At 50.1% G+C, this 24945-nt stretch overlaps 1 protein-coding gene across 8 annotated transcripts in view; it reads left to right on the top strand.

The window, feature by feature from the left end:
* Positions 1-24945, top strand: part of NSD2 (nuclear receptor binding SET domain protein 2) — a 101402-nt gene that overhangs the window by 1931 nt on the left and 74526 nt on the right. For 3 of the 8 annotated variants that reach the window (XM_088021261.1, XM_088021255.1, XM_088021262.1), the window contains exons 1-2: positions 8700-8786; positions 20488-20554. The gene's annotated coding sequence lies outside the window, so the exon portion shown is untranslated. Of the gene's footprint in view, positions 1-8; positions 4782-8699; positions 8787-20487; positions 20555-21530; positions 21552-24945 lie in introns of those variants that run through there. The other 5 variants (XM_088021258.1, XM_088021257.1, XM_088021256.1 and 2 more) reach the window with 5 other exon arrangements.

Raw genomic sequence — 24945 nt, 5'->3', positions numbered from 1 at the left:
TAAAGAAACAAGTAGAGGGGTGCCTGGTTGGCTCAATCCATAGAGTATGCAGTGCTTGATCTTGGGGGTCACAAGTTCAAGTCCTACATTGGGCATAGAGCTTACTTAATAATAAAAATAATAATTAAAAAACAAGTAGAAATCTGGGGTCCTGCCAGCCTGCTATCCATACCCTTAATGCTGCGTGAATGGCTGCCTTCCTGCCCCCCCACCTACTCATGCAGCAGTCCAAGTGCACAGAATCCTGGCACAGTGGGTCTGTTTTTATATCATGGACTCTGGTTTTTTTTCTTCTCTTTTTTTACAGGCCTTTTTCTTTTTTCTGTGCTCCCCTCAAATCGAACATAATCTTCCATAGTCGGTCCATGTTTACACAAATGACAAGAGTCCAGAGAAACAAGAGTGGGATATTCAGGCAGCACAAGTGCCCCAGCTAGGGAGGTTAGAGAATCTGCCTAGGGGTGAGGTCAGGAGTCAGGTTAGGGATCTGGTGGCAGGGGGAGGGCCATGTTAGACATTGGGTTAGAGAATCAGGTTAGGGGTCAGGTTACGGATCAGGGTATCAGAGGAAGACTCAGCTGTGTGCCGTGCTGCAGCCAGGATCAGTCTCAGAGCAGGTGAAACTGGATTTGACAGGGTTGGAGTTTTGCTTAGAAGTGTGATGAACGAAGAGAGGGACAGTAGAGTTCAAGATGTGTGCAAAAGAGTGGCCATAAGGCTTGACTGGGAAATTTAAACTGGGGATGAGGGGAAGGGAGGAAAAGGGAGCAGCTGAGGACAGCGGAAAGTGGCAGGACCACTGGCCTGTGGGGGCTGCTGGTCCTGGAGGGCATTGGGAGTCCGGTACCACAGCAAGTGAGCTGGCAAGAGAGGGATGCTCACAGTGGGTGGTGGGTGGCCTGCATTTATTGGCCATGGCAAGGCTAGAATGTGAGCCCATGAGAAGGGCCTGAAGTGAGGCTGGAGGGCAAGGCTCTTGGGGTGGAAGAGCCAGACACCTTTGAGCGCCATGGGGAAAGGCAGGCCTTCCTCCAGTTGAAAGCAGCCTTAGCCAGGCACACACAGCAGAAGGAGCAGGTACTGGCCTCCAGCCCTCTCTCGCTGTTGGAACAACCTACACAACCAAGGTGGTGGCCCGGACTAGAGTATGGAAGAGACATTCATTTGAGACCTTGGGTACACAGGAATGATGTCTGTGGGGCTGAGACTAAGCCTACTCGCTCCCACAGCAGCGCCCATTCTCTGTCTCTGTAACAGAACCTTGAGTTTCTGGGTTTCCTGGAAAACACCATTCAGCAGCCTCCCTTGACCCTTCTGCTTCTGCCTGCCAAGTGCTGTGGGTGATGGGATGGAAAGGACGGACCCTGGACTGCCGACCTTGGACTTGTTTTACCTAAGAGCGAGAAAACATCTCTCTTTTCTCAGCCACTGTTATTTGAAGGGGTTTCTGTATATAAAGCTGAACTTAATCATAACAGATTCAAGGACATCCTTAGAAGCTAGATTGCTTGAGTCAGTGTGACTGCCAATGTATATTTTTGTAAACCTTTAAAATTAAAGGTTTTATTTATTCATTAGAGAGAGAGCACAAGCAGGGGAAGCGGCAGGCAGCAGGAGAAGCAGGCTCCCTGTTGAGCAGGGAGCCTGACACAGGACTCAATGCCAGGACCCTGAGATCATGACCTGAGCTTAAGGTAGACGCTTAACCGAACAAGCCACCCAGGTGCCCCTCATTTGGTGCTTTTTAACAGCTTCTATTTTTTCTATTGAAGTTTCTCTTCATTCGTTAGACCACATTTTCCTTTAGTTATTGAGTATCTTCAAACACCTGCCTTGAAGTTTTTCTCCGTCAGACCAAAAACTGGGCTTATGGTTTTCTATTAATTGCTTTTTTCCCTTGATAGTGGCCGCATCTCTTTTCTTTACATGTTGAGTGATTTTATTGTTCGTTAATTGCTGTGGGTGATAAGCTATAGTCTCTAGATTTTGTTATCTCTCTTTGACAATGACAATGTGTGCTTTCCGATCATTGAACACCCCGCAGCTTCTGCCTTCCTTCCTTTGGATTCCCACTCTGGGGAAGCCAGCCCCTGTGTTGGAAGGATACTCAAGCAGCCTGTGGAGAGGCCCACATGGGGAGGAACTGAAGCCTCCTGCCAATGGCCAGCACCACCTGAGTAAAGCTGTTTCCGTAGCCTATCTGCAGCCCCAGCCAAGGTTTTGGATGGTGTCTGCTCTGGGCATCATCTTGTCTGCGACCACAGAACTAGCTGTCTCGCCCATTCCCATTCCTGACCAAAGCAACTGTGTGTGATAATATTTACTATTGTTTTGAACCACTAAGTTTTGAGGTGACATGATACACAGCAATAAATAACAGACGTGTCTAGAGGATGTTTTGCTATAAGATGAGGCTCCAGTTCCCAGGGCATGGATCCTAGTGTCTCAGCTGCATGCCAGGAACATTCATGGGCTTGAACGAGGTGTCCACTCTAGCTAGCCCAGAGCTCCCACAACAGTTGTTCTCTGGGAAGTCTGGGGGCCTCACCCCAAGTATGTGCAGCCCTGTCTTCAGCCAAGGACAGTGGGACATCTTAGACTCCCCTGGACACACTTGCCGGTCCTCCAGTGCCCTCTCCACAGATTCCAGCAGCAGCACTCGCCCCTCAGCTCGGTCATACGGTGTGCCCTGGCTGGAACCCATCTCCCTGTGCCATGGCAGGAGACTACCACAAAGACAGAGCTGGGTCGGGGAGGTGTACCTTGCCAATGTCCCTTCACTGGGGATTGCAGTCCTGCATTTCCTGTTTTTTTCACACCTGAAAACAGCTGCCTCGTCTGTTTTGTCCATGTTAATGGTTGTTGACAGTGGGAGGGCCAGACGGCTCCAGGATTCTCTGTTCTAGCCTCAATCAAATTTGTTTTTTAAAGACAAATCTTTCTACATTTGTGGGAAAACTGGTGAGCTCTGAATCAAGCCTAGAATTTAGTTAGTGGTAATGGACTGATGTCAGTTTCGTAGTTTTGATAAAGCTACCATGGAAATGTAAGCTGTTGAGGGGAAACAGGTGGGGAAACTTATCTGTGCATCTTTTCTGTAAATATAAACTTACTACAATAAAAAAATAAAACGATCCATCTGAGTAGGGGCAGGAGTGAGGGAAAGAGACGCCAGGCTCTGTGTCTGTGGCTGCGCACCAGGCTGGCTCTGAGCGGCCGCTCCTGCTGTCTCTAGTCGGTCCCCACCTCCGGCTGGTAAAAGGCCAGTCACTCGTCCAGAACAAGTGGTCCAAAGCGTTCCACAAGCTTTTACCAGTACTCACACCTAGCGGCACGCCCAGGGTTTGGGAAGTTGCTGTTTTGGGTTTTAATTTCTTGCAATCTTCATAATCAGAAAAAGAAGCGCCACTTTAGCACAAGACAATGTTTCTTTAGCCAAAGCCTGAGTGAGTGGGCAGCGCTGGCCGCGGCACCCTGACTGGTGGTCCTCGACCTGAAGAGGATGGGGGTGCAGGGGCCACCGGAGGGGTGGGCGCGGCATGGCGAAGGTCGCCCGTCTTCTTATCACTGCCCTCGGTTCTCAGGCATCGCTTCCTTCCCTCCCCTGGAGCCGCGAGACTCACCCAGCCAGCGGCCGAGACAGCGGTACCCCGGCGGCGGAGAGTCGGAGACAGGAAGAGGAGACCCGGAGCAGGCGGTGGGCGGGGCCTCGCGGCGCGTGGCCAATGGGGCGGGGCCGGGACGGCAGGAGCTCTGCGATCCCAGCTGGGGCAGGTCCCTAACCTCCGCCCGCCCGGAAGCCGCCTCCTATTCCTCGGCCAGAACGTGCGAGCTTGCCTGCCCGGCTGCACCCGCCCCGCTCGGTTTCCACCGCCCACGCGGCGACTGCCCGGGCCATCACCCGGGCCATCACCCGGGCCAGGCGGTTTCTCGAAGGAATGCAGCGGGGCAGATGGGAGCACGTGCCCTTAGGGAAGCAGCCATTCCTTCTTCCCAGCCGATCCGGCAGGGGGTTACTGCATTACTGCTACACTGTGCACACGGAAGCCTCACACCCTTGCCCAAGGTCGTGCAGCTAGTAAGAGAGGTGTTGTGGGTTCAGCTGTGTCCCCCAAAAGACATGTTCAAGTCCTAACTCCCCTGCCTGTGAATGCGACCTTGTTTGGAAACAGGGTCTTCGCAGATGTAATCAAATTAAGAGAAGTCCATTAGGTGGACCCTAATCCAATGACTGGCATCCTTAGGAGAAGGGAAAACAGGGGCCCCTGGATGGCTCAGTCGGTGGAACATGCGACTCTTGATCTCAGGGTTGTAAGTTCAAGTCCCACTTCAGGTGTAGAGATGACTTAAAAATAAAGTCTTTAAAAGAGAGAGAAGAGAAAATAGGTGGACACACAGGGAGGAGGCCATGTGAAGACAGAGCCTGGGAGTGGAGTGATGCTTATAGGAGCCCAGGAACACCAAGGCTTGCCCACCATCAACAGAAGCTGGGAAGAGGCCAGGAAAGATTCTCCCTGAGAGCCTCAGAGGGAGCATGGCCCTGCATGGGCCTCGGCTTCAGGCTTCCAGCCTTCAAAACTGTGAAGCAATAACTTTGTGTTGTTTTGTGGCACTTTAGTGGGGCCCTAAGGAACATGTTCAAGGGGAACCAGGCGGAGAAGACTGGCTGTCCAGCCTCAGGAAGCAGTGCCACCTGGAGATAGAGCTGTGCATACCCTCCAGGAGAACTTAGCCAGCCTGGGAGGAGTCAGGGAAGGCTTCTGGAGAAAGGACTATCCCAGGTAAGATCTGGCATGGGGACAGAGGGAGAAGTTCAATTTGATACCTGCCTAGGGTGGATGTGTGTGGCTGTCCAAGGGGTGACATCCAGTGGGGCGTCATCTTCAAACTAGGAGCTCTGGGGAGAGGGCTGGGCTGCACAGGCAGAGCTAGACGTCCTTCCTGTTCCTGAAAGTCCAACACAAGGCTGGCTGAGGAGTGGGTTTTTTGTGAGGGGCACTGGGGAGCCATAGCACGATTTTAAACAGTGGAGTGACACGGTCGGTTTTGTGGTTTAGAAAAATTCTGGTTGAATGCAGAGAATGGACTGGAGGGGGAGAAAGCTGCCTCCTACTGGAGAGAGGCTGGATTAGAGGGGATGTAGGAAGCGGAATTGCTGGGGGGTGGGGGTGGAGTTCTAGGCTAGCTCAGGTGGAATCTCCAGGAAGCAGCTTTTGGGGGCAAGATGGGTGGAGGCTCCTCAGCCAGGGTTCAGTCTGCATGTCCATCTTCCCTGCCTGACAGGGACCCCCACGCAATGGAGGGTTGGCCAATGTGACCTAAGGAGCCTTGCAGTGCTGCCTGCTGGCCCCTGCTCCTGGGGGCTGTCCTGGCGGACTGAAGTGGCCCTTGGCCAGGTGGGAGATGAGGCAGAGCCAGGCTTTGGAAAAGGCAAGTTTCCAGTCTGGAGAGCAGAGTGGGCAGGGCTGGGAAGGGGCTTCTGGGAAGGTGGGGTGGAGGGAGGCCCTCTGCCCCTACTGCTCTGCCTGGGCTGGGGGAAGGGCCTTTATTCCTTCCTCTCCCTGGAGGCAGGGGCCACCTGGGGCATGGGAGGAGGGGTGGCTTAAGACTGCCAGTTTCCACTTGGAAGCCCTCTTTATTTGGCCAGGGATGGAGAAAGGCTGGGGTCAGAGTGCATGCATCCCCATGGAAACAGCAATGAGCCTGGCCCCTCAGGGACCCTGGCCCTGGCAGGGGATGGGGCTCCTTTGGCTATAAGAGGACTGGGCCTTGCCTTTGGCAGCAGCTCTTACAGGGAGGTCAGGCCGTGAGCTGCAGGACCTGTGGCAAGGAGGAGCAGGGGGGCAGAGAGCGCTTCAGCCAAGGCTGCACTGAGAACAAGGAGGGGAGCTTGCACAGTGCCTTCTGGAGCTGCATGCCCAGAGTGGGTGGTTAATGGAAAGCAGGCCACCAGACGGCACAGCCGCAGACCTTGTGGCCAGGGGACTCCCCACGAATCTTGATCTCTTGTTCTGTTGCTGTGGGACTTGTTCCAGGTCCAACAGGCAGGCCTGCAGTCCTCTGGTCCTAAAGGCCTTGCCCAGCTTGGCCTTGGCCTGAGAGCTTGGGTGGGGGGTGGTGCTGTGAGAGCTGAGATGGAGGGCAGCTGAACTCCCCAAAAAGGCCAGAGCAGGACAGCCCTCCATCATCTGTATTCACCTGCCTTTGAGTCCAGAATTTTCATCCAGAGAAATGACAGGAGTCTCAAAGAGACACAAACAAGGTTCAGTCCCTGCTGCTGCCATCCTTGGGTGGCCAGGATCTCTCTGGCTCACCGGGCTTGGGGCTTTGCCTCTCAGGGCCCTCACCCACCTGCCTGAGTCCTGTTTTCCAAGAGCATGCTTTCTCAGCCTGTAGTGCCAGGGAACTACCCAGGCTCTATGAATTTCCAAGCTCTGTATGCCCTGGAATCATTACCCCAGGGACAACAGCCCACCTTTGGGAGCCTCACATGTGAGCACCTGTGGGGGGCCCAGTCATTGGAAATATGGTCCCCACAGGGCCAGGGCCCTGGAGTGTGCAGGGCTGGGGGCTGTCCTGCTGGCCAGACTTGCTGAAAAGGGCTCAAGACCTCCATGAGCCAGGCGAGGATTGCACTGGGCGGGGAAAAGACCAGCCAGCCCCAGATAAGTTTCTTAAGGAAAATCTAAACAGGCATTTGCATGTTTTGAATAAATTTGCATATGGATCACACTATTCTAAATGCACTTTTTTTTTTTCAGAAGAGATTTAATTCCAAATCTGTGAAATCAGAGGAGATATGGCAGGATTTGTCCTGTACTGCAGGATTTAGAAGGTGCAGTTTTCAAGTTTGTGCCTTAGAAGTATCCAGGGCCCGGAGAGGGCACCTACCTATTCTTCCCACAGCCAGAGGGATAATATGGCAAAATGCAAATGTGAATAAGCCACTGCCCAGATAGATGCCTTTCCAGGAGCTCCCTGTGAGTTCTGGCAGTGACTGCTGGGGGAAGGGTCTCTTCTGGTTTCTCAGGATCTCCAGCCCCTTGCTAGGGCACAGCACACATTAGGACCTCACATATAGTTCCTGGCTGAAGGTGAGCAATTCCATAATTCCTTTCAGTTGAGACGCTGGGGAGGGTCTCATCCTTGCCCCGGCTTGCCCTGTGCTAGTCCCTGGTGGGAAGCAGCTTGTGGCTGGCTCAAGATGGGGAGTTTGAAGGGCCAACTTCTCTGTAGTGTCTCCTGTCAGAGTCCTGCTTGGGAGGAACTGACCATGTCTTTGTACCTCCCTCCCCTGAGTTACTGGATGTGGCTGCCCTGGGAAAGGAGACCCGTGGTGAGATGGCTCTTTGCAGCTGAGGCCGCCTGTAGAAGGTGGCAGCTGGAGGCTGAGCAGGAAGACCCTGTTTGGAAGGGGATCTGAGCGGCACATCTCCGTGCCCACTCTACCAGCCCACTGTCCTTACCACAGAGTGATCTTTCCGAAGGTGTAGCATTCCTGGAGGGGCCTCCCTGGTAGCCTTTTCTGCCCTGCCCCTTTGCCCCACGGCAGCCTCAGTGGAATGGCACATCCCCCAGCTGACCACAGATGCCCCACTCCACCCAGCTCCAGGCCAGACTCGAGTCTGCGGGGTGAGGGCCATGGCTGAATCCACACCCTGCAGATATTCTGCAGGAAGACTCCAACACCATCGTGCTGGCCAATCCTCCTCCGGCCTGTTTTCCATGCTCCCTCCCATTGTTTGGGACCATCTAAGCCAAGTCTGTAATGTAGGTTCCAGGAGCGCAGGCGTGCCTGTGTGTGTGTGTGGGGGGGGGTGGGGTGGGGGGGGTGTGTATGTCTGGGGGGGGTGGGGGTGTATGGCTGTGGGGGGGCTCCTATGGGGCTTCCAGCTGGCTTTCCGTGTGCAGGGGCAGTTGGAACTTGACCTCCGCCTTCCCCGCGCCACCGCGCTTCCTGTCCCGGGCGCCTTCTTCCTGCCCCCGAGATAGGGGCGTGGGTGACCACCTGGGTGCCGGGTTGGCGGTCCTCGTGAGCTGACCCCGCGGTGCCGCACGCACTGGCCCCACCGTACGGCTGTCCGAGGGGCACGTGCGCGCGCAGGACGCGCCGACTGACTGGGAACGAGCGGCGCCAGGGCCCCACGTCCCCGCTCCACCGCCGCGCGCCCCGGCTGGGGTCGCGATCGCGCGGGGCCGGCTCGCGGGCGGCGATTGGGCGCGCGGCCGTGACGTCACCTCGCGCCCGCTGGCTCCGGCCTCGGGCTCCCGGCTCCGGGCTTTGGGTTTAGCCGCCGCCTGGCGCGCGCCCGGCCGAGTAGCGGGAGCGGGACGCGCGCTCGGCGCTGGTCTGAGGCGGCTCGCGGGGTCCCGCGGCCCCGGCCCCGCGGCCCCCCCCCCACCCCGCCCGGTCCCCGCCCCGCGCCCCCCGCCGGTCTCCGCCCGCCCCGCGCCCCGCCCGCCCGCGCGCCCCGCCCGGCGCGGATTTGAAAAGCCCGGCCGCAGCCCCGCGAGCGCGGCAGCCAATCAGCGGCGCGCACTTTCCCGCGGCTTCTGCGAGGCGGCGGCGGCCCGGCGGCGGCGGCGGCGGGCGGGAGGCGCGGGGGCGGGGTCGGCGCCGCGCGCGGAGAGCCTCGGCCTGGCCGCGCTGCGCCCGCCGCCGCCGCCGCCCCCTCCCCTCCCTCGGCCCTCCCTCCCCCGCGGCCCCGGCCCCCTCCCCGGCCCGCCGCCGCCGGAGCCGCCGCGCCCGGAGAGCCGCCGCCGCCGGAGGATGCGACGCACAACAGGTCACTGGAACCGCCGGCCCAGCCGCCGCCGCGGGCCTGAGGGGCTGAGGGGCCGAGGGGCCGGAGGGCCCGGGGTCCGAAGGGCCGAGGGGCCGACGGGCCGACGGGCCGGGGGGTCGACGGGCGGGGGGGGGGGGCAGGGGGGCCGGGAGCCCCGGGGAGGCCGGCGGGGCGGGGGCGGCCGCGGCTAACGGGGCCGGGCGGCGGGCGGCCGCGGCCATGTTGGGCCCGGCCGCCGGCGGCTGCACCTGTGCCGGCCTGCGGGCCCGGCGGCCTTTGTTCGTTCGCGGCGGCGCCGAGCGGGCCGGGCCGGCCTTTGTGAGGCGCGGGCCCGGGTCGGGGCCGGCGGTGGGAGGGGCGCGCCGGGCCGGCGGGGAGGCGCTTTTTTGTCTGCGGAGGGTCCGCGGGTGACACTCGCGGACGCCGGCCGTTGGTCAGCGCGGGCGCCCTGGAGCCGGGCCGGGCCTTGGCAGGTGGAGGCGCGGGGCGGGTATGGGGGCCCCGCCCGTGGCTGTCGGCGCGCGCTGCCCCGGCCCCCGGCGCCGCCGCGGAGCCCCGAGGCCTCGGGACGCGCACAAACGCGTCCCCCCGGCCGCACGGCTGGCTTGGCCCCACTCGCGGGAAGGGCGGGTGGAAATCTCGGCATTTACAGAAGAGGCGGGTCCTGAGTTTCGGGGAAAAGGAGCGTGGGCCCGCGGCGGCGGCGGCGGCGGCGGCGGCCGGCCCTCCCTCCGTGCCCAGGGCGGGAGGCGCCCCAGGTTTGACATTCAGGTGGAAACTTAGTATCACGGCCGCCCTTGCGCCGCTCGCGGGCCTCGCGGGGCTGCGTGCGGGGCTGCGTGCGGGGCTGCGCCGCCCCGCGGGGAGAGGCCGGCCTGCTGAGGCGTGCACTCGGGGCTCCGCTGGGGAAGTTGTGCGGCGCTGACACCCCACGCTTGGATTTTCCAGGCCCTGACTTTTAAATGAGTTACACACCGCGGTGCTTAATCGCTAAACAGCTTCCACACCTCACGTAGGCACCACGCACCCACTCTCCTGACTACGTTTTATGTATTTTTAAATAAGGTTATCGAGGTGTTAGGTAAGAAGCCGTCCCATTTATGCGGCTGGGACCTTAACTTTCCTTTTTTCAAATGTTGGAAATGTCCTAATTCCATGTGGAAGTGGGAAGAGAGCAACACTACTAAAAAAGCAGAACTCCAGACGATAACGCGAGGGGACCAAGCCGTCCTTGCGCGCCTGATGTGTGCTCTTCTACCCACAGCCGGCCATAGTTCAAATCTAAACTACCGACTGGAAGTGAAGAGGACTCATGCCTTAAGCACGATTACTTTGAGTCATTTCCTTTTCTTTTCTTCCATTTTCTCAGACGCCCAGCAGCCTTCAGTTTGGGGCTGATGGTTGGTAAAGTGAGGGCCTGCTGCGTGGTTGTGAGTTTGTGAGAGCTTTTGTGAAGAGCTCTGATCTATTCAGTACAAAATTCACTCCCCCCCCCCCCCCCCGCATTACCACCAATTAGACTGGCTGCTGGTTCCAGCAGTGAACTGTCCAGTTTAAGGGTTTCAGATAAGTAACTGAATTTTGAAGAATGAGAGGCAGTTTATTCGTGTGTGTGCACACGTATTTGTGGAAACACTAGAGTGCAGCAATAAGGTAAACAGGCTACCAGGTATGGCAGCTTATGGTTTTCTGCAAGTAATTTATGTGGAACTGTTAAAACAGTGAGTACCTGCTGAAGTGTGAGGAACCCAATGAAGAGTAAGTCAGAACTGCAGGAACTAGATGTCAGAAATGAGAGGCTCTGTGGCATTAGTTAAGAGTGGGTTGAGCCTCCTACCTACTCGGATGTCCTTTCCTCCCATAAGTAGTCCTAACTTTTACAAGTTTACTTCTATGGCAGAATGTAAACTGATTAGTTCCTTCCTTTTTTATGGCTTGACACTTCAGTGTAAAACACATAAAAGTAGGTGGGATAGACTTACTGAAAAGTGCTGGGAGAGGATGGACGCCAGTAAAATGTGTGATAGAGGGTTTTTTGTCACCAAGTGCATATGAAAGAATGTGCTAAGGTGATGCTGAAGTTTATCATCTAAATTTATTTTGCTCTGCCCCATTTTAATTGGGGCAAGTAACCTTTCTAAGTAAACACTTTAATCAGCAGGAACTGAAAATAGGAGCTTTATACTCCATATTCTGGTGTACACTTTTGTTGTCGTTCTGGCTTGCCTTAGAGTGTATGCAGTTTTGGGTAAGCATCTTAGTTTCCTGAGCCTCACTCTTCTCCTCTGGTGGACTTCAATAAGTGTGTATTGTTCCCCAGATATGTGGTGCCCTGTCCTGACTTCAGACCTTTGCGTGGACTCCTGGTGGATGTGGAGCACTGCTTGTCCTTCCTTTTGGAGCACAGAGTACCTAGCCTTTTAATGGCCATATTAAAGGCCCTTTCTCCCCTGTTGGATGAGCTGTTGGAGATAGGACTCTCATAGCCTTGGGTAGCCCAGGCTCTGTTGGTGCCTCCTCATGGCAGGCACTCAGTAAATGCTGAATAAATGGACATATGACTTAGGATAAACAAATGACCCATTTTAATGTCAGCATCTGGCCTGTTTGCCTCTTTTTTGTAAGTCACGTTGGAGCAGAAAGGGATCCTCTGGAAGAAGCGGAGTATGGAAAGTAAGGGGCTGGCCTAACGTCACCCTGCTTTATTTTTATATGATTTTTTAATCAAGATTTTATTTGTCAGAGCGTACAAGCAGGGAGAGTGGCAGGCAGAGGGAGAAGCAGACTCCCGTCGGAGCAAGGAACTGGATGTGGGACTTGATCCCAGGATCCTGGGATCACGACCCCAGTCTAAGGCAAGCTCTTTAGCTGACTGAGCCACCCAGGCATCCCGGTCACCCTGCTTTAACTGGGGAGCCAAGACCATGTTTGCCAGACAGGGCTGTTTTCTTTTCCTTTTCTCATCATAGCTAACTCAAAATGTTAAATAAAAAGTTAATAATGAAACGTGGCAAGTGTATAAGTATAATGAGTAATAGAACAGACCTGTACCAACCACCAAAATGAAACAAGCCGTGATGTTTCTACTGTACCTCTCTGTATTGCTGGGCAAGGTAAAAAGAATATAAAGTGTACAAAATACAAAAGCAAGAGATGACATGAAAGGAAGGTAGGCTGGTACTTTACGCACTGTCTTTATATGATTTGTTAATTTCTTTTTCAGGAATGGTTGTTTACACTAAGCTCTTGGGGGAGAAAAAGACTTAATGTTGGTTACCGCCAGGGACTTGTCAGCATTTTGCATTTGTCTCTTGGTTGCAGTATAGCTTTTGAAGGAGCTGATTGATTTGAAGAAATTTGGATTGCTAGGTAAAAAAATCAAGACAGACCACAAAGTAGTTTTGTCCTTGAGTCAGCCTTCCAAAAAGCAAATGGCCACATATGAGTCTCAAAGCATCTTATTTCTGTAATACTTAAATGGTTTCAGCAAAACAGACAAGTATAGACATTGCAAAGTATTGGTTAAGCTGAGTGCTGGCCCATAGCTCAAAAACCTCAGTAGTGAGACTTCCCTGGCAGGTGTATAGAGAAACAATGTTTATTACTGGAAGGAGTTGGGATCTCCATTTTTAAGTTGTCATTGAAAGAGTTGATGATATGAATTAAGCCTGTTATGCTGTTAAAGGATGTATTTATATCAGCAGTGTCTTAGGTTTCAATTAATTTTTCACGTATGTTTTTGCTGCTGTATGCTGGAGGCCAACAGATTAGAAAGTATGTTTCTGACTCCAGTTTTACTACCCTCAGTCAGATCTCTACATCCTGCCTGGACTTTCCAAAATGCACACGTGATCATGTGAGGCCCCACTCTTCAGGGATCTCCATTGCCCTTCGAGGTTCAAGACCAGTGTCTCCCTGGCTTTCTAACTCTCACTGCACTTCTGATTTCTCCCTCCAGCCCATCTCTTGCTGCTGTGCTTACAGACATTTGCATGATCAGTGTTTGCCACCCCCACCCCCCAGTGTATATGTGGGCCCAGTTGGCTTTTCCTGTTAATTACCTCTCATTCAACTCTCAGCTTGGACCTCTCTCCTAGAAAGCCACCCAGGTCCTTGCCTGTTTTGAGAGGCTCTCATAATTATGCCTTGAGCAGTTTGTGCTTGCTTCACCCACCTTTGCCCACTCTCCATTCTCACTCTGCTATAGCCACCCTGGCCTCTCACCCATCTCAAGGACCATAGCCATGCTTGGTCTCAGGCTGTTGCACTTGCTGTTTCTTCTGCCTGGAGTGCTCTTCCCTGGACACTGCATGGCTTGCTCCTTGCCTGCCTTTAGGTCTTTGCTCAAACTTCTTCGTAGGCACCTTCCCTGACCACTGATTTAAAAGACCCTGTTGCCACCTGGCACTCCCCATCTGCTTTAGCTTTTCCTCCATAGCACTTATCCTTTGACATTCTGTGTGTTTTACTTATTTGTTCATCTACCTGACTACATTGAGATATCTGTAAGGTTAGGAACTTTTTTTCCTTCTGGCTTTAATTACTGTCATACCCCCCAAGTGCCTAGAATTGTGCCTGAGTGACTATCAGTGATTGTTTGAATGAATGGACCCTCAGTTCTTTGATGTCGAGCATATAATATGTCTCAGAAGTGATGTAGATGAAGGGGAGTGATGTGAGCATGCTTGCCTTGCTGTGAGGTTGGAAAGGCGGAGGGCCGTTCGCAGGTAATAGATGTCAGAGAGGAAGCTCATGGACCAGTGCTAAAGAATGGTGGCCCTTCAGGGCACAAGAGGTAGGAATGGGAAGAGTGGATAGATGCAAGAAAGGGGGCTGGCGGCGCCTGGGGGACTCAGTCGTTAGGCGTCTGCCTTCAGTTCTGGTTATGATCCCGGGGTCCTGGGATTGAGCCCCACATGGGGCTCCCTGCTCAGCGGGGAGTCTGCTTCTCCCTCTCCAACTCCCCCTGCTTGTGTTCCCTCTCTTGCTGTGTCTCTCTCTGCCAAATAAATACATAAAAAATCTTTGACAAAAGAAAGGGGTTTGAAGTGGCATTGATGGGCTTGGCTTGGGCACAGCATAGGGCTCAAAATAAGAGGACAGATCGGATTTGGCCCAGGTGGTTCTTGTACACAATTTGAAAGATTGGGTGGATGGGGCGCCATTTTTATCTCCCTGTGAACTAGTGAAAGAGCAGGTGGGCCCAGTTTCTGATCTAGCTCTGTTCCTTCCAGAAGGAAGCTCTGATCTTATCTACCAGTCAAAAATGTATCCCTGGTGCCTCACTGTTCACTCAGTAGAGGAAGTCCTAGATCTTGAGTGTGGCGTGTGGCCCCTGCATGTTTTTCTGGCATCTTTGTTGGTCATTCCTTTGTGGCTGTTCTGAGATCTCATTGTCCTGCTGCGTGGCTCTGGTGATGAGCCGGGCTCTGCCCCATAGTCTTTACACGTGCTGCTGCTGCTTCCTCGGTTGTCCTGTTTGGTGCTGCCGTGCTCCTCTCATGGCCCAGCCTTCATATCTGTTGCCACTGCTGTTGCCCACCCTGCACCTAGAGCTCTAGATGTGGGGTTTTGGGTTTTTGTTTTTTTTTTTTCCCTTCCCAAGTTTGTCATTTCTTTATGAGTGTTGGGCCCTGTTATGACAGCACATCATGTGGGTTTTGCCCCTCCCTCTGCTCTGGGTTGTGAGGTTTTTTTGTTTTTTTTTTTTAAGATTTTATTTATTTGACACAGAGAGAGAGAGAGATCACAAGTAGGCAGGCAGGCAGGCAGAGGGAGAGGGAGAAGCAGGCTTCCCGCCGAGCCTGATGCGGGGCTTGATCCCAGGACGCTGGGATCATGACCTGAGCCGAAAGCAGGTGCTCAACTGACTGAGCCCCCCAGGCGCCCCTGGGTTGCGAGTTTTTCAAGGAGAGGACCCTCTGACTTGTCTCTGGTCTTCGAACAGTGCCCAAAAGTACTCTGTTAACAAGCAGAGATAGCTTTTGAGTCTTCTGTTTTCCTAAAGTTTTTTGTTTCATAAAAATGTGAATTCCTAGATTTTAAAAAATTCAAATATATGTTAGAAATGAGAGGCTTCTGTGTTGCTTCCCCCAAAAGATTTGAAGTTGGTGCCATCTGGGTAGAGCTTTTCTCTATATGGCTTTGAGCCTTGAATATTCTTTACCTCTTATTGAATCCTCACAGCAGGAAACTGAATCCCAAAGATATTAAGTAATGACCCAAAGTCACAAGGCTGTAAGTGATTAGAACTCCTGCAAGGCCTGACCTTTGATTCTGTACTCTGGGAACTTACTGTTCTGCCTCTCAGGGGACATTTTAACATAAGGCTATCTATACATGATTAGGAGGGTGGGCTCTTGTGTTTTTGTTAGTCGGTATGGTGGCGTACTTCTTTCTAACATTTCTTCACTCACTGAGTGTCAGCTGTGTTCCAGTGATGAGCCAGAGCCTGTGTCCTTTATCCCATGGAGTTTACAGACCAGTGAGGGCGATGAAACCAGGGAGACAGTGGACAAAGATCACATCTTTGAAAACCCTGTGAAATAGTCTTGCCAAATAATTTAACCTTATTCTGTTCAAGGTTCTATGTCCAACAACCAATTTATGGGAATTAATAGGGGGAAAGGAACATGTTAAACTATACCACAGGATCGTCATCGGCAGAACTCAAAACTTGGGAAACCTACAAGTCCAGTAACCTGATCTCTTCAACAAGGAACAAAATTGTACTGTGGAGGGCTTATTTGTGTCCCAGACAGGCCAGTTAGAGACATGGCTAAACATCACCTACGATACTTGAGACACTTAGGAATTAGAACACTGACTAGAATTGTCATTAAGGAATTTTTTTTTTTTTTTAGCTGCCATAATGGTTCTGTTATGTTAAAAGAATTTGAGGGGCCACTGGCTGGCCCAGGCGGTGGAGCATGGGACTCTTGATCTCTGGGTCCTGAGTTTAAGTCCCTGTTGGGTGTAGAGCTTACTTAAAAGAAAAAAAAGAATTTGTACCTTTTAGAGACACATACAGCTACTTACCTATGAAATGATACATGATCTGGGATTTGCTTCACAATTCTATGACGAGGGGCTAGTGAGTGTGTGGCTGGGTCAGGACTGACCTAGGTTGATAGGTACATGGGACGGTACCTATTCTGTCTACTTTTACGTGTATTTGGAATTCTCCATAACAAAAAGGAAAAAAAGGTCATGAAGGAAAGATTGAATGCATCTAGTAGCATCTGTAGGGAGATTGTATGTAACTGGGGACTCGCTTTCAGGGAAGACTTCCTGATGGGATTGCTGCTGGAGCAGAGAGCAGAAGGTTGCTTGGTAGAGGGTACACTTGATAGAGGTAGGCAAGAGTACTCCAGAGGAGGGAGCAGTCTGTGCAAACACCCTGGGATAGGAGCAGAAAGGGGCCAGTTTGGCTGGAGCAAGGGATGAAGGGAACTGTGTACAAAACGAGGCTGTAGAGGTAGGGAAGGGTGCAGGTGTTTTGGGGCTGTAATAAGGATTTTCATCCTAAGATCAATATGAGGCCCTTGAAGGGTTTTAAGGAGAGGCAAGCTATGTGTGTGAGATATGCATCCATTTGCTTTGGAAAGTGCCTTTCTCAGAGTCCTCTGTAGAGTCGGTGATGAGAGGATCAGGGGAGAACGGAGTTGGGTACAGGGGACCACGCTGCGGTTACTGTCTGTTTGCACTGGGAGCTTGCCAGTCACCCTTGCTTTGGGTGCTCTGTAGGATTAAGCAGTTCTGCCCCCTTGGAGTGTGGTATGGCTATGTAATTTGCTTTGGACAATGAAAAGTGACCTGTCACTTCTGACCGGAAGATCTGAGAGATGTGTGCTTTATTTTCTTTTCTTTTTCTGACTCTAATTGTAGAAGCACACAGATACATTGCTATAAGCAAGAAAGAAACCTTTGGGTTGAGCCAAGAACAAGTGACTGCTTTGGGGCTTGTTATTGCCCCGTAGCCTAGTCCAGTGGGTCTCAAAGTCTAGTCCCCAGACTGGCAGCATCAATCACCTAGGAACTTGTTAGAAATGCAGTTGCAGGCCTGCCCTTGACCTACTGAGTCATAAGCTCTGGAGTGGGGTCCAACAGTCTGTGTGCACATGAGCTTTTCATGTGATTCTGATGCTTTCTACTTTGAGAAGAACTGCCTGTGAGTTTGCTGATTGATAAGCCAGTTAGGAGTTTGTGGGTTTGGCTGGTGAAAAGATGGTGGTGGCAGGCTAGCACTGAGATTGTGGGTGTGGAGGAAAGTAGGTAGGAAGGATTCCGGCTGGAATAAAACTGGTCAGGCTTGTTGTTCAGGATATGAGAGATGGTGCGGGGAGAGATGCTAGGGATGGCCCCTAAGTTTTTATCTGACAAAACTGGATGGCTGGAGGTATCATTTGCTGTCTAGACAAAGTATTCTTTTGTAAGTATTTCAGTTTTAGGGCTCAGAAGCAGAGAAAAGCCTATCAAGGAGTCTTTAAAAAATTTGTACTAATTTCTTCACTCAAATGTCAGTTTCTCAGTGAAGCCCACATTGCTCCCCCATTTGAAATTGCTCCCTGTCTGCTCCCCTGATCCCCTCTGGCTATTTTTATCCACAACAGTCATTACTTTGTTTATTGTCCCCCACCCAGCCTCCCCCCTTGAGTGGAAGCTTCTTGAAGGCAGGACACTGGTCTCTGGTTCCCTTCTGTATCCCTAGAATCATGTTGCACCTACAAGTGCTCAGTATATTTGAGCTGAATGGACAGTTGCCCGTTAAGGTGTCAGCACTGAAGGCCGTCCCTGTGGCCGGATCAGAGAGCAACGGCACACTCTGGATATGTGGGTGATGAGGGCATGCGGCTGACTTAGAAGTGCTCAGGTTTTGGTCTGTGTGTGACTGGGATGTTGCTGGGCACTGTCCGGTGTCTGCTGATGAGGCCCCTTTACTCTCATCTGTTCAGATTCTTCCGTGTGATGGTCTGGGGTGGAGGCCTGAGCCGGCTCGAGAGCACGGAGAAGCTGCCTGACGTCGGGCAGCCTGGTCATCCTCAAGTGGGAGAACAAAGCATGTTGTGTTGGAAGCAGCAGTAGCCAGAATGAAAGCTGCATGTTAGGTCTTTCTTGTTCTGTATCTGAAATTGTATATTTTATCTGTGGAACATGAGTTGGGATTATGCATCATGCTAACAGTTTATTGGGTTCTTTTCTGTTTAGTTCTGAAATTTGTGTAAAAGGGTATTTGTTTCTTTAAAATTCAACTGTTTATAGCTTCTTTGAAAAAAATAATAGTGGTTCTTGTTTGTCCACTGTCTACCTTTGGAGGCTAAGCTTCTGTGCATTTCTCAGATACCGGACTGCTCCCGGCTGCCTTAGGGATCTGTGTGAATTAGCAGATTATATCAGTAAAAGGCAGAAACAGGGTGGCGCCCAGTGCCCCACTGTCAGACCCCTGCCACGGGCCGGTGGAGTGTTGTTGAAGGCGGTCTACTGGTTCAGAAGAAAGCATAGGTCATAACCCTCGCTACTTACTTTGGAGAGGGATCCTGATTATTTTTGTAGGTTGATAAACTTCTGAGATAGAGGAAATCTGTGTTTTGATGGCCCATTAAAAGTGAACATATGTTTTAATAGGAATTTGCTCTTCACATTCTGCTTCTCCGGGACTCCAAGGTGACTCCATGGGGCTGAGCATAAATAACACTGGTTTCACACACCAGCTATGCACCTGGTGTTGGAGTGGAGCTGGTGGCCTCTCAAGCCTGGCTTTTTCTTTGGCTGAGCCCTCTTTGTGGGCTGTCCTTCATCCATAGAGGTCATTGTTGCTTCCCTTAGTCTTCACCAGTTACCTTTCTTGTTCTGTACTATAGGCCGCGATCTCGGAGCTGCTTCTTTGTAGCTGCCCAGGTTCTGGCACCACCTCACTTCTCCCCTCTGTGAGTTTCTGGCACAGGAATGATGGGCAGGGTGTGATGTAGCAGAAACTGAGTTGTGAGTTCCAGTCTAGAATAGAAATCTTTATTTTCAAGGGTGTACAAATTCTTGACGTCATTAAGGCAAAGTGGAAAGCTTAATTATTGTTACAAATAATTTTTAAATCAGAAAATACATTTTATGAAAAACTCGTATGATACAGAAATGTGGAAGGAAACATAATTATAACATCACCAACCAAAATGTTTATGGATATTTCTGATTTGTCTTTTCCTTTATCAAACTGAACCATGTACCCTAAAAACAACATGTTCTGTGAGGGTCATTACAGAAGATGATAGTCCTCTGCTTTGCTTTGCTCTGCTTCCCTGTCTCACGAGGCAAGGGCACTACTCTTTTAGCTATTTCTTCTATCTGTCTGTACTTAAAAAAAAATGACTTGCTTATTTTGCTAGTTGAGAACTTTCTGATTTATATATTGCATCAGGTTCCATCGTTGGGAGATAAGGATTTACTTTCTTACTCCCCTGTCCTCCCACTTCACCTTCCCTGCTTCTTCCCAATATTGTGTTTTGGTCATCTATTTCTACATAATAAGCTATTACAGAACTCAGTGGCTGAAAGCATAGCATTTATTTGTTTACAGTTTTGCAGTCTGGACATAGTATGCCAGGGTTACCTTGTTTCTGCTCCAGGGAGTGTCGACTTGTTTCATTCATGGGGCTGGCCACAGGCCTCAGTTCTCCCCAGAAGCTTTGAGGCTGCTTGGGCTTCCTCACAGCATGGTGGAAGGAGGTGAACCCTGCCAGTCCTTTCAAGGGTTAGGCTGGCCCTGGCATGGCATTGCTTTTATCATATTCTCTCGGTGAAAGCAGTCACAGGCCCAGGCCAGATGAAAGAGTGTGGAAACAGACATTTCTTTGTTGGGGGCAGGGGAGTGACACAGAATTTTTGGCTATCTTTAATCCACCACAGTTTTATAACAATTTTTGGTTTAAATGAATATTTACCAGCTGTTACATTGTTCAGCTAAATCATACACTGTGATCAGTAATACTTATTTTTTTATATGACTTATTGTTTTCCTAGTGGAAATAATTATGTTGTTTTTCTGTTTGCTTAGTTTACCATGCATCTATTGGTAATTCAGCCCTGGGCTTTCTAAATGAACCATATAAAAAGCCTTTTGTGATGGTCAGTTACGCTCTGTCACTTCCATGTTTTTCTCTTGGTGACCTTGGAGCTCTTTGTCTTCCTGGTGCAGACTGGACTCCTCTATAGGCCTATGGCACAGCTGCACATTCTTTTTTTTCCCTTTTTTTAAAAAGATTATTTATTTTAGAGAGACGGGGTAGGGGCAGAGGAAGAGGGAGAGAGAAACTCAAGCAGACTCCGTGCTGAGCATGGAGCTTGATGCAGGGCTCGATCTCACGAACCTGAGATCAGACCTGAGCTGATCCCAAGAGTTGGATGCTTAACTGACTGTGCCACCCAGGCACCCCACAGCTGCACATTCTTATCTTCTGAGGTGGACCACCCATTTCTTGGATGTCCTGTCTTCTGTGATTTACTTTCATGTTTTGGTGATATACCTTCTGGTAGTTGCCTTAGAATGTGTGGGAGGCAACATTTTTTGAGACTTAGCATGCCAAAACAATCTGTTATATTGGTTGATAACTTGCCTAGGTATATAATTTTGATTGGAAATACTTTTCACAAATATATGAATGCATTGCTTCAGTATTTTTGGGTTTTCCATGTGTATTTTCTCTTTTAGGAAAGCTGATGCTGTCGGGGTTTCTGATTCTTTGCATGTGACCTGTTGTTCCCCCACCCCAAACCAGGTGGGTCTCCTTTGCATTTATGATGCTGGCACTTGATGGGTCTTTAACTTTCTGATTCTGGGACATTTTGAGTTATTTCTTTCATAATTCAAAAAAAATTTTTTTTTAAGATTTTATTTATTCATTTGAGAGAGAGAGCGGGCACAGAGGGAGAGTGAGAGAAAGAAGCAGACTCCCTGCTGAGCAGGGAGCCAGAATCGGGGCTTGATCCTAGGACCCTGAGATCATGACCTGAGCCGAAAATCAAGAGTCAGACACTTAACCAAATAAGCCACCCAGGCGCCCCCCCCCCTTTTTTCTTTTTAAAAATCTTGACAATAGTGGTGCCTAGGTGGTTCAGTCAGTTAAGCGTCTGACTCTTGATTTTGGCTCAGGTCATGATCTCAGGGTCCTGGGATCAAGCCCCCAATCAGGCTCTGTGCTCGGCTTGGAGTCTGCCTGAGATTCTCTCTCTCTCCCACTGCCCCTGTCCCCGCTTGCATGTGTGCTCTCTCTCTGTCAATAAATATTTTTTTAAAAGATTTTATTTATTTATTTGACAGAATGAGAGAGAGAGTGAGCGAGCAGGGGGAGTGGCAGAGGGAGAGGGAGAAACAGGTTCCCCGGGGAGCAGAGAGCCTGACTTGGGGCTCAATCCTAGGACCCTGGGATCATGACCTGAGCTGAAGGCAGACGCTTAACTGATTGAGCCTCCCAGGCACCCCTAAATAAAATCTTAAAAAAAAAAAAATCTTGACTATATTTTTCTCCAGTTTTGTTGAGGTATAATTGGCAAAATTGTATGTATTTAAAGTGTATAATGTGATGGTGATTTTTTATATATGTATACATTGTGAAATGATTACCATCATCAAGTTAATTTACACATCCATCACCTCACAGTTACCTTTTTTGTTGTTGCTTTTTTTTTTCCACAGTTACCTTTTTTAAAAAAAATTCTGGTGTAGCTAACATACAGTGTTACATTAATTTCAAGTATACAGTATAACTTTGTGTGGTAAGTATGCTTAAGATTTGCTTTCTTAGCAAATTTCAAGTATGTTACAGTATTATTAACTGTAGTCACCATACTGTATATTGTGTCTTCAGAACTTCTAAATGAAAGTTTGTATTCTCTGGCCTTTGACCTTCCATTTCCTCCACCCCCAGCCCCTGGCAACTACTGTTATACTCTTTCTTTCTTTTTTTTTTTTAAGTTGGTTGAGTAATATTCCATTGTATATATCTGCCATATTTTTTCACCCATCCATTGATGGATACAGCGGTTGTCTCCATGTCTTGGCTATTTTGTAAATAATGCTGCAGTAAACACAGGGATGTAGTTATTTCTTTGAGATAGCAATTTTGTTTCCTTCAGATAAATGCATAGAAGTGGGATTGCTGGATCATATGGTACTTCTGTTTTTAAATTTTTAAAAAAAAAGATTTATGTAGGGCGCTTGGGTGGCTCAGTTGGTTAAGCGACTGCCTTCGGCTCAGGTCGTGATCCTGGAGTCCTGGGATCGAGTCCCACATCGGGCTCCCTGCTCGGCGGGGAGTCTGCTTCTCCCTCTGACCCTCTTCCCTCTCGTGCTCTCTATGTCTCATTTTCTCTCTCGCAAACAAATAAAATCTTAAAGAAAGAAAAAAATACTTATTTATTTGAGAGAGGTAGAACCTGTGTGCATGAGCATACGAGTGGGGGAGGGGCAGAGGGAGAGAGTCCCCAGGCAGAATCCTGGCTGAACATAGAGCCTGAAACGGGGCTGGAACTCACAACCCATGAGATCACGACTTGAGCCGAAACCAAGAGTCAGATGCTCGACCACCTGAGCCGCCCTGGTGCCCCTGTTTTTAATTTTTTGAGGACCCTCCATACTGTTTCCACAGCGGCTGCACCAACTTACCTTCCCACCAGCAGTGCACGAGGGTCCCCTCTCTCCACGTCCTCACCAACACCCGTTGTTTGTCTCTGTGATGAGAGCCATCCTAACGGAGGTGAGGGGATCCCTCACTGGGGTTTTGACTTGCATCTCCCTGATGATGAGGGATGTTGAGGATCTTTCCACGTGCCTCTTGGCCATCTGCATGTCTTCTTTGGAAAACTCTGTTCAGAGCTCTTTCATAATTTTTAAAGTCTTCTGTTTCTTTTTGGAACTTATCACGTGACTGTATTGTCAGCATGATCTTCAGATTTCCCTTTTTCTCTCCTGTTTCTCCTTGCCTTGCCTCTTTTCTTGCACCCCTGCTCTTCCCTCTCCCTGCTTTCCTCCCTGCCCACTTCCACTCCCTCGCTGCTCCCTGTCCTTCTTCTCCTCCCTCCTCCCTCCTCCCTCCTCCCTCCTCCCTCCCTGTCTCCCTGCCTCCATCCTTCCTCTCCTCCTTTTGGCAAGACTGTAGGATGTCTTGTCTCTTTTTGTCCCCTTCGCAGTTGTGGAATGTGACTGCAGAGAGTGCTGTCATTTTTAATTATTTTGGAAATATTTTTAATTTTCATAATGTTCCTTTAAAAATCTAAAGAAGAACTTAGTTAATATATTCTCATGCTTCAGAATTAAAAAAGTACGGTGTGAAAATCTCTGTAGCACTCCATTCCCTAGCTGTCTGATTCACCTCCCTAGAGGCAACAGTGTAGCCAGAGGTAGACAGAGCATACCTAAGTGGGAGGGAGTGTGTCTGATTTAACTACCATGGGAATGTATGTAGAGGTTTCTCTCATTCCCCATATTATGTGTTCCTCTGAGTTCCTAGTTTTCTTTTGCTTTTTAAAATTCTTGTTTCTCATAGTGAGTTTTCTCGAATGCCTGATTGCCCTCCTCAGTGAAGGCCCATTGTTAAGATGGAGGTCCAGGAGCTGAAGGAAGTTCTCTGGGTGGGGGGCTTCATTGACGGCTGATTGGTCAGTCTCAGTAGGTGTCTCCCCCTGAGTCCTGGCAGGTGTCCTCTGGCTGGCTGCCTCTTAGAATTTACTGCTGAACTTCCATGGAACCTTGCTGCTTTGAGCGCCCCTCCCCCATGGGTTGTGATCCCCTGATGTACCCTGTCCCTAGTCTAAACTCCAGTCTTCCTCCAGCTGGGGCAGGGTTAGGACTGCATGTTACCTGAACTTGAAGCCAGTTCTTCCCAGTTTTTGTAGCAGGTGCCCGGGCTCTGTGAATTATCATTATGCTTTAAGTATATTTTAGAAGGAAAATAGGAAAATATTTTACAGATATATGAGCAATACAACTTAATATGTTTAATATCTTTCCCATTCAACAAAAATTGGGTATTTAGAAAACTGGGATAGAATTCACATACCATAACATTCAGCATTTAAACCATTTTAAGATTTATATTTCGGTGGGGCTCTTTTGCTTTTTTGTTTGTTTAGTATGTTCTCAGTGTTACACAACCATCACCACTGTCTAATTCTTGAATATTTTCGTCATCCTACTATGGAGGCCCGTACCTTTTAGCAGCCCCTCCCTGTTCCCTCTCATCCCCTAGCCCCTGGCAACCCCCCATTGTACTTTATGTCTCTGCAGATGTGCCTGTTCTGGACATTTCATAGAAACAGAATCCTATGATACGTGGCCTTTTGTGACTGGCTTCTCTCATTCAGCATTCAGGAGTTCATTCCTTTTTATGGCCGAGTATTACATTGTATGGGCAAAGCACTTTTCTTTCATCAGTTTATCATTTGTTGGACATTTGGGTTGTTTCTTGCTTTTATGAGTAATGCTGCTATGAAGATTTTTTTTAAGCTTTTATTTATTTGAGAGAGAGAGAGAGAGAGAGAGAGAGACCATGAGTGGGGAGAAGGGGGAGAGGGAGAGGCAGACTTCCCATTGAGCGGGGAGCCCAATGCGGGTTTCGAATCCAGGACCCGGGGATCAAGACCTGAGCCAAAGGCTTAACCGACTGAGCCACCCACGCGTCCCCTGCTATGAAGATTCTTGTACAGGTTTTCGTATAAATACATGTTTTCAATTCTCTCTTGGGTAGATCCCTAGGATTGGAATTGCTGGGTCATGGGAACCCTATCTTTAACTTTTTGAGGATCTGCTGGACTGTTTTCTACAGTAGCTATGCCATTTTTCATCCCCACTAGCAGTATATGAGGGATCCAAAAATATGACATATTACATTTAGAATATATAGAGTAAAAACCAGTTATGGGACCAAGGAAGATACCAACTTATGTATCATCGAAGGTTAGGATTGGGATTGTAGGGGAGAGAAGTAGCACCGATGAGTAGGCCCAAGGCTAACATAGAGACCTGCCTCTGGCTCTAAGCTTCTTGGCAGCCAAAACAAAACAAGAAACAGGTCAGTTATAAAGTCCTTACTGTCATAGATGGATTTCTGCAGGAGAAACAGAACTTTTCCTGTAAACTCTAAATTCTGTGTAATCTCTTTCATAAGAGAAT

This window comes from Eumetopias jubatus, unplaced genomic scaffold (assembly GCF_037043125.1).
Source record: "Eumetopias jubatus isolate StellerSeaLion01/CBP00866 unplaced genomic scaffold, mEumJub1_p1.0 scaffold_2, whole genome shotgun sequence".
NCBI lineage: Eukaryota > Metazoa > Chordata > Mammalia > Carnivora > Otariidae > Eumetopias > Eumetopias jubatus.
This window is presented reverse-complemented; position numbering and strand designations above follow the sequence as displayed.